The following is an 8,191-nucleotide window of genomic DNA, read 5'->3' on the forward strand; positions in this document are numbered from 1 at the left end:
TCACAAGGGGCTGAGATGTACTCTGGTTCCTGGAACTGTGTACTCATGATGACTTCATTGCCAAAGCTAGCTGGTTTAAATCTGGAGTGGGTGTATTTCCGAGCACTACAACACTGCCTTCAAGTTTCTCTGTAGACATACACAGGCATGGGCACATACATACATGTATACATACAGAGGCAGAGCTTGAATTCACCAAAGAGCCTGCAACCAGTGCTCTTTGGTTTTGCTGACATACAGGCTGAGCTGTCATATCCCTACTGCTTCTTATACCCAGGGTGACCTTACAGTGCAAGAACAGTTATCTACACAGTATGGAGTGCATTGTTTAAAACCACCCTTGTATTAAAAATCATCACAGGACTCCTTCAGAAACAAGTCCACACTGAAATCAGTTGTAGGTTTGGTAGACTGTTACCTTGTATCATTTGTAGAGGAGCAGAATTAGTGCAAGATATAACTTGTTCATTTTGTTTTGTTGTTTGTTTTTCTTTTTAATACACATCTGCATGGAGAGGTGCCTTTCTCTCTCAGTGCCTCTCCAGTGTGTATCCCTCCTGGTACTACACAGAAATAAATGTCTGTTGTACAGATATTATTCACCTTTCCCTTTTGTTCTAGCCAATTTTGTTGATACAGTGTGAGAAAACAACTCAAGAGATAGGGTTATAATGTTCGTTTCTAAGAGCTGTAGTTAAGTGTTACTTTTGTACTTCTGACTTGTTGTCTTTTATTGCATAATAAAAAGTGAGGAAGCCAAGTACTTTGTGATATGAGTAGAAAATACTTGTGCCCACAATTTAACCCTTCAAACAATATATAGGAATCAAAGTGTAATCCATAGAGTTTTTCAAATTATTGAAGGCATTGTACTACAATTGTCGTACATTGTAGTACTTCCTATAGTTCTAGAGTTCTAGCAAGGTGGCTGTGAAATATCTTACTGCTTTTATACTTTTAACTGGCTTTTCTTTACATGATTTATGGAGGCATAACATGCTCAGTCTGCTCATAAATTAGGCAGTATAACTGTAATAGAAACCAGGAAGAGGCTTGAGTCATGGGCTGAATGCTATCACTCTATGTGTCAATAAATAATGTGTTAAAAATTACTTCAGTTGAGTGGACATTATTAGTGGGCATCTAGCTCACTGCATAAAATCTGAAGAAATATTAAAGAGTCAAATGTTCTGTTGAGAACAGAAAGAGTCATGGGTGCTTTTGATGCAAAATATCATCTCATTTACAAATCTTAAGGGGAAAATAGAAACTTTTTTTGAACTTCTATCCTGTTGGTACATCAGGTACAACTTTAACACAACTCATCAAAGTAATTAGCTATTTACCATTTAAACCATGACAAAACGTATCTTAAACCTTCTTTTGTGCTCTTATCATTTTTTAAGGAGCACATTTATACACAAATTGCTTGGCATCTCTGTATCAAAGGCTTTGATCTCCTGCACTATCAGTTGTTGGCTCAGGTACAAGAGACTAAAATATACAAAGCTGTCTGCTGTAGACTCCAGTTGAAATAAAAAAGGAGTCTGTTTATACACAGCCACTCATTAGCTAAGTCAGTCAATATTTACATTAGAAATATAATGACTTCTTTATGTTAGCTAAATTATTTAATTCAACCTCCATGAAGCTTCCTTTCAAGAGACTAACATTTACAAATAAATAACTTTTTAGTTCCTCAACTATAGTAATAGGCTGAACACTATCCTTTACTTCCTTTCTTTTTTTTATCCCAACTACTTGCTAAGCTTTGATAAAACATTAAGGAGTGCTTTACAAATGATACAGAAAGCTATTTATGATGTGTTGCCATACAAAGTTTTTTGTTTTAAATATCATCAAAATGGGCAACTAGATTTTGTGTTGTGTTACATGTATTTTCCCAGTTTGCTGTTAATGCTATATGCTGTCAACTTAGTATACCATCATTCAAGAGTTAAAATACAAGCCTATAGGACTTGGCAGTTATTAGAATCACCAGCATGTCTTGTGCTGACAGAAATGTGTGTTGATGCATTAGATGACATGTCTGCTGGTGACTTTTGTCGTGCTTAATGCTTTCCAACAAATTAGGGCTAGAAGCAACAGTGCCTTTCTCCGTTTGTGCCTCACTCTCTGTTCAGACTTTTTGTTGATCTCCACAGAGCTCTGTGTCTTCTTCTGATTTTAGTACTTGAAATGACCATAAATGTCATGATTGCAGATGATTAGGAGAATAAATAAGACAGTAACAGCATCTCTCAGAAAGAACTGGGAATGAGGGGGGAAAGGATGCACCTTATGTGCATACAAAAAAATGTAGATATGTGTGTTCAGGGGTGTCTAGATACAGAGGATGATAGATCCTGAGCTCAAGTTAGGTTTCCAATATTCTAGAAAATAGTGTGGGTTTGGGGGTTTGTGTTGGTTTTTTTGCATTAAGATAAATTCAGATTGCTTTTGGCATGTAGATCAGGAACATTTTTTTCCTTTTGTATATGCACATAAAGAAAAATATTTTCCTGATATTAAGTATTTCTAGCCAGTTTTTATATAGTCCTGTCATCTTTGTCATCCTTGTAACATTTATGTGATGCATTATGTTAGTGACATTTTAGTGTAAGTGTTTCAAGACATTTCAGAGATGTAAGAATGCAAGTGACATTATTTGCAGATGTCTCTGACAGTTTTAGAATTTCTCTGCATTTCTTCAGTGGCTCTGGTAATGACTGTTATCTTTAGCTTTATTATACTCAATAGGTGATTGTGTACAGCCATTATTTCCTTAGTGAAAGTCCTTAGCACTATGACACTAAAGCTGTGTATGTCCTAAATGGATAAATGAAGAGTGTTTTGTATGGGCAATGCAGATACAGGTTAGGTTTCCCAATGCAAACAGCCATGCTCTACAAAGAAGAGTAGAACATAAAGCAGTATTTTCCATTTTGTACTCCTTAAAAAAGGGAAGTAAAAATGTTGCTAGTCTTGCCTCACCTTGAATCTTCTGTTTGTGGATATTCCGCAGAATTCCACTGGTGCTAGTGATTTATTGACACTTGAAAGATTTATGATCCACTTACTTTTCATTTTCTTTTGCAATTCATCCACTTACTGATATAGAAGCCCAGGAGCCACATAAAATTAAACATATGCAGGTGAACCGTAAGAAGAAGGAGTGTGACCAAAAGAGCACAATCCAATTGACTCGGTGTGCTCCTAAGATATCCGAGGGCCTGAGGCAAACCTTCCTCACAATGGTTTACTGGTTCCTAGCAAGCTGATGGGATCACTCATGTGACCTGCAAACACAGTGAGTCCTAATGGCTTGGTTATACCCTGGTCCCCCTGGGCTGGGGGTCACATTTCTGCTCTGGTCCCCCCTCCATCAGCCTGCTGTCACACACCCTGGACACGGACAGCAATGCATGGCTGTGGTTAAAGGCTCTGCTCCCAACTCAGCTTGGATGGTTGAAATCAGGCTGGGTGAAGAGACTGTTTGGGAGACCCAATGAAACAGAGTGAGCAAAAAAATCCCATGTGTATAGTGAGGGGAAAGGAGGGAGGGAGGAAGGGATGGGGGAATGGAGGATTATTTCAAGGCTGTCTATAAATCTGCAGTGATTTGGTGTTTGAGACTTATCTCCTATCAAAATTGTTGCTTGAAAAAAGGATACAAACTTTGTGTTGATATGAGTAGTTACCCCTCTCACTAGAACACACAGCTTTGCCCAGCTCAGATCACAACACTGTGAGCATCTCATCCCCCACTTGCATCATGCATGGAGAGGGGTTCTTTTCAACCACCTGAAATGTCCCTCTTCCTTTTGTTTTCTTTGTGGATATCTAATGCCAATATTTGATTCCTGACCAGCCTCAATGTCGAGTGAGCCTCACAGAGGCTGAGTACAGGAAGCCTGAGACAGCACAGGGTACTAAACCGGGACATACCTCTCTGCCACTTGAGAGCTCAGAGCAGTGGAGCTGACTCATACCTTGTGTCCACCAGGCCCCTGAGGGCTGCAGGTACTGTGGAGCCTATGTACTTGATTTTAAAGTGGAAGAGAGCTGCAAGATCCTCTCTTCACACAGCATTTGCTTCTTGAAGTGGTATTACTGTTGTCTCTGAAGAAAGCATGTTCTCATACTAGAGATTACACTAAACCCTACTATGTTTTATTTATAGAGTAGCTCCCAGGGAATATTTCCTAATTTGAACAAAAAGCTTTAGGATTTTTGATGACCATAAGATTTTTTACTCATTTGACCACTCATTTTCTACTCATATTTGACTACTGTGAAATGATTTTCTGTTATTAGCATCAAAGAAATCTTTTGTGCTATTGCTCCTTCTGCCTTAAAGTAGTGAAAGTACAGGTTTAAGGTGTCTGGTGAAGGAAAGCAAAATCATCCATTACAGTCTTTACCTTAATGATTCTATGTGTTTCAGACCTGTGCTGATGAGGTGTAAAAATTGTCTTTACATTTTATTTATGTGAAAAAAATGTCATTATATTTCACGCATGACAACTGATTGGTAGCTGGGAGGTTTGGGTTATTTCTCACTAGCCATGTGTACCACATATGGTCTGTGAAAGCACAGGAGTGTATTTTTAAGTTGTGTGGACATTATGTCAGAGAATCTCCCCATGCTACCAATTAATCTTGTAAAATGTTAATGTAATCCCTTTACAAATACGTAAATGCATTGCCAGTATGGGTCTGGCAACTAATAAACAATATGTATCTTATCCTGGGCTTTCCTTCATGCAATTCTCAGCAATAATTTAGTCCTTGTCTTCCACTCTGAAGGATTTAAATGGAATGACCTTAATTCTGGTTTTGTTTGCTCTCTATCTATTAAGCAGCTGCAGCGAAGACAAAGACAAACAGTAGATTAACAGTGGTACATTTTATAAGGCTGATCACTTCTTAAAATATACTCAGTGGAAACAAAAAAAAAGCATAACATGAGGTCTGAGAGAGAGGATTTTACTTTTTTTCATTTAAACTGCTACATTTCTCTCAGTAAGTCATAGATACTGATTTTTCAATGAAATATTTTCTTGGAGAGCAGTTGTTTTTGCCAGCACAGCCTGTATAATATTTCAGAAGTGCAAGGTACGTACTTCTAAGATAATTTTACCATATTTATTTTTCTGATTCAGATGAGAACTTTGTGGGGATTTAATTAAAAATATGTACTGATATTGCATATCATGCATTTTTTGGGTGATTATACATGTAATCAGCTGTTAAAACCAGCACTAGAATTGATATGGGCGAGAGCTGTAATGGGTGCAGCTGGCATTCCAAAAAAAAACTGCAATTTAACTTTGCAGAAATACATTTTTAATATGTACAAAGTGTGTAGGAGAGAAGTGGCTCGAGGCAAAGGGTTAACTGCATGTTTTATGGCATGGTTTAACAGCACCTGACAACACCCTGAAAATTCTAGAACTGGATGTGGGAAACAGTTTATCCATCAGTCAACAAGGCAAAATGTACTTACCTGAGCTGGTGTCAGTTAAATCCATTGCCTGATTACATTTTTAATATGTACAAAGTGTGTAGGAGAGAAGTGGCTCGAGGCAAAGGGTTAACTGCATGTTTTATGGCATGGTTTAACAGCACCTGACAACACCCTGAAAATTCTAGAACTGGATGTGGGAAACAGTTTATCCATCAGTCAACAAGGCAAAATGTACTTACCTGAGCTGGTGTCAGTTAAATCCATTGCCTGATAAAAGGGTAAAATAATGCCTCGAATGGGATTTCTTGTGCTACACCTATCTCCCCTGAAAGGTTACCCTGCCTGCAGCACATGCTCTGCTCCCTTTAGTCCTTACCGAAGTGGAGGGGAGAGCTAGCTTGCTGATTTAGCCAGCTTGCTAAATCATGCATATCCCCTTCCTGAAGCACCTAGGCATTCCTTAGATGTCTCCTATCGAAATCCTGACCCAGCCTGACCCTGCTTATCAAGCGCTTGTTGTTCTTTCAAAGATTTGAAAGGAGTACAGCAGATTAGCTAACACAACTCCCTTCCCTATACTCTTGTGTGACTGTCAGTTCTATAATAAAAATAAAATCGAAATTTTAAAGCAAGTTTTAAGTGTGGATATACTGCTAATTTGCATATTTTGGTACAGTTGAATTAAATTTTGCATTTTTTAAATCTCTATTTATCAGCACTTAGCTAATTTTTCTTCAAACTTTTTTTCTGGATCTGGTTTAGTTGTAATAAAATTTTTTTCATGACTAAGAAAATTCCAACCTGTGAGAAGACATTTTCCCATCTGATGTAAAATACATGTTCGTGTTTGATATAAGATATGCATAAATGCAGTTTTCATCTAGTTCTCATGCCTATTTTGATTTTTAAAACATATAGCTGTTCATGTACTCACACCTAAATAGTAGCCACAAGGTATTTAGGCATTAAAATAAAGGGATTCCCAAGAAAAACTTCAGTTTGTAATCTAATTGAAATCACATGAGAGTGATCCACACTAAATTTCGGGGGGGGGGGGGGGGGGGGGGAGAGAGAGATATAAAATAAAATAAAGGCAGAAAGGAAGAAAGTAGCTGCTACAAAGCTGGGATAAAGGCATCAACAAAAGGAAATTCTAAGGGAAAGCCAAGCTGCCAAGCAAGTCACGAATCTCAGTTACTGAATTAGCAATAATGTTGAGTTTGAAAGAGGAAAGCCAGTTTGGACAGCAAATTCAAAGCCTATCTCTCCAATGAGAGCTGAAGAACTGAAGTCCTGGAGCTGCTTGTAGACAACAACAGAACAGTATGACACCAGTTCCCTTTAGAAAAACTAATGAATTATTCCATTAATTTTTATGTCACATTTGTTTCTGACTCAGTGACATTCCTCTTTATTTATCATGGATGTTTATTATCCTGAAAAGTTTCATTTGCTTTTTCTGACATCAGTAAGTGTCTCGCAGTCAGGCTGAAAAACAGGAAGCAGTTGCACACAAAATTCAAGGAAGGATGTTGAGTCCTGTTTGAATGTGCATCCAAGGGTGGCTTTGAGGTGAGCAGGCTTTGCTGGACACCAGACATCCTGCCTGCAGAGCATCCATGGTTCCACACTCACTGCATGGCCCATGTTGTCCAATCCATCCTGCCAGTCAGCTGGGCAAATCCTGGACTCAACTGTGCACATTACTATGAGCTTGATGTCTCCTTGCCATGTAGATCTGGCCTTACGGGAGACCATGGGCCAGTGAGGACATACCCAGAGACTCAGAGTTTCGTCCTGCATCTCTGAATGTTGCGCAAATGGTTGCAGCAAACTCTCGCCCTTTTGTGTGCCAAACACCTTCCTCAGGGTTTTTTATAGTAAAATCTCCTTTGAACTTTATTTTAATCTCTCCAGTCAAAGAGAACTCCACCTGCTCTGGAGAGCTGGGAAGTGGTTTTCATCCTCACTGTCTTCAGTGCCACTGATAACCATGTTGTGTTTGCAGGGCACAGAGCTGTGTAGGACTAAGGGGTCAGAATGCTGTGTGTCTTCTGCTTGTATTAGGAGATTTTAGAGATTTTCAGAAATTCTGGAAAGGGAGTCACTTCTATTTAGAAGCTGAACTGTGGGTTAGAGAGTTGAAATGTTGTCAGTAAGGTCTGAAATCACCTTTTGGGCTTGAGCTGTTACATGAGAGCCAACAATTAACCACCTGTGTGGATGGGTGGGATGAGTTACACACCACAGTTAGAGATGTGAAACAACCCTGGTCTGGCAACTGCACAGCCACAGTACCTGTGGCACTGTGGCCAGATGTAATAAGCTCTGCTGATTTGTAGAAACAGAGAACATTTGGCAGTTCTTTCATTTTCCTTGACCTCTGGCTGGAGCAAGTCCCTTTTCTCTCTCTCTGTCACTTGCGACTGTTAGATATGCAGAACAAACCCTTATTTTATTTTTTGTTGACGAGTTATTAATTGATGTTCAGGAAAGGATGGGAGGAAAGAAGCTTTGTCTGGCTCTGAAAAGCACCAGATGTGCTTTTTCAAATTGAGGAGAGGAATTAATTAAAAAGAGGTAATAATATTAATCTGTTGACTGCAGTTAAGATTGGCTGTAACAGGAGGGGGAGCTCTCAGCGCATCAGGCAGGGGAAAGGGGGTTGGTGGGGAGCTCAGCTCTCCCAAACCAGAGAGGGGCTGGAGACCCTCCTGCGAT

The sequence above is a fragment of the Acanthisitta chloris genome, unplaced genomic scaffold (genome assembly GCF_000695815.1).
Source record: "Acanthisitta chloris isolate BGI_N310 unplaced genomic scaffold, ASM69581v1 scaffold11861, whole genome shotgun sequence".
In the NCBI taxonomy this organism is placed as follows: Eukaryota; Metazoa; Chordata; class Aves; order Passeriformes; family Acanthisittidae; genus Acanthisitta; species Acanthisitta chloris.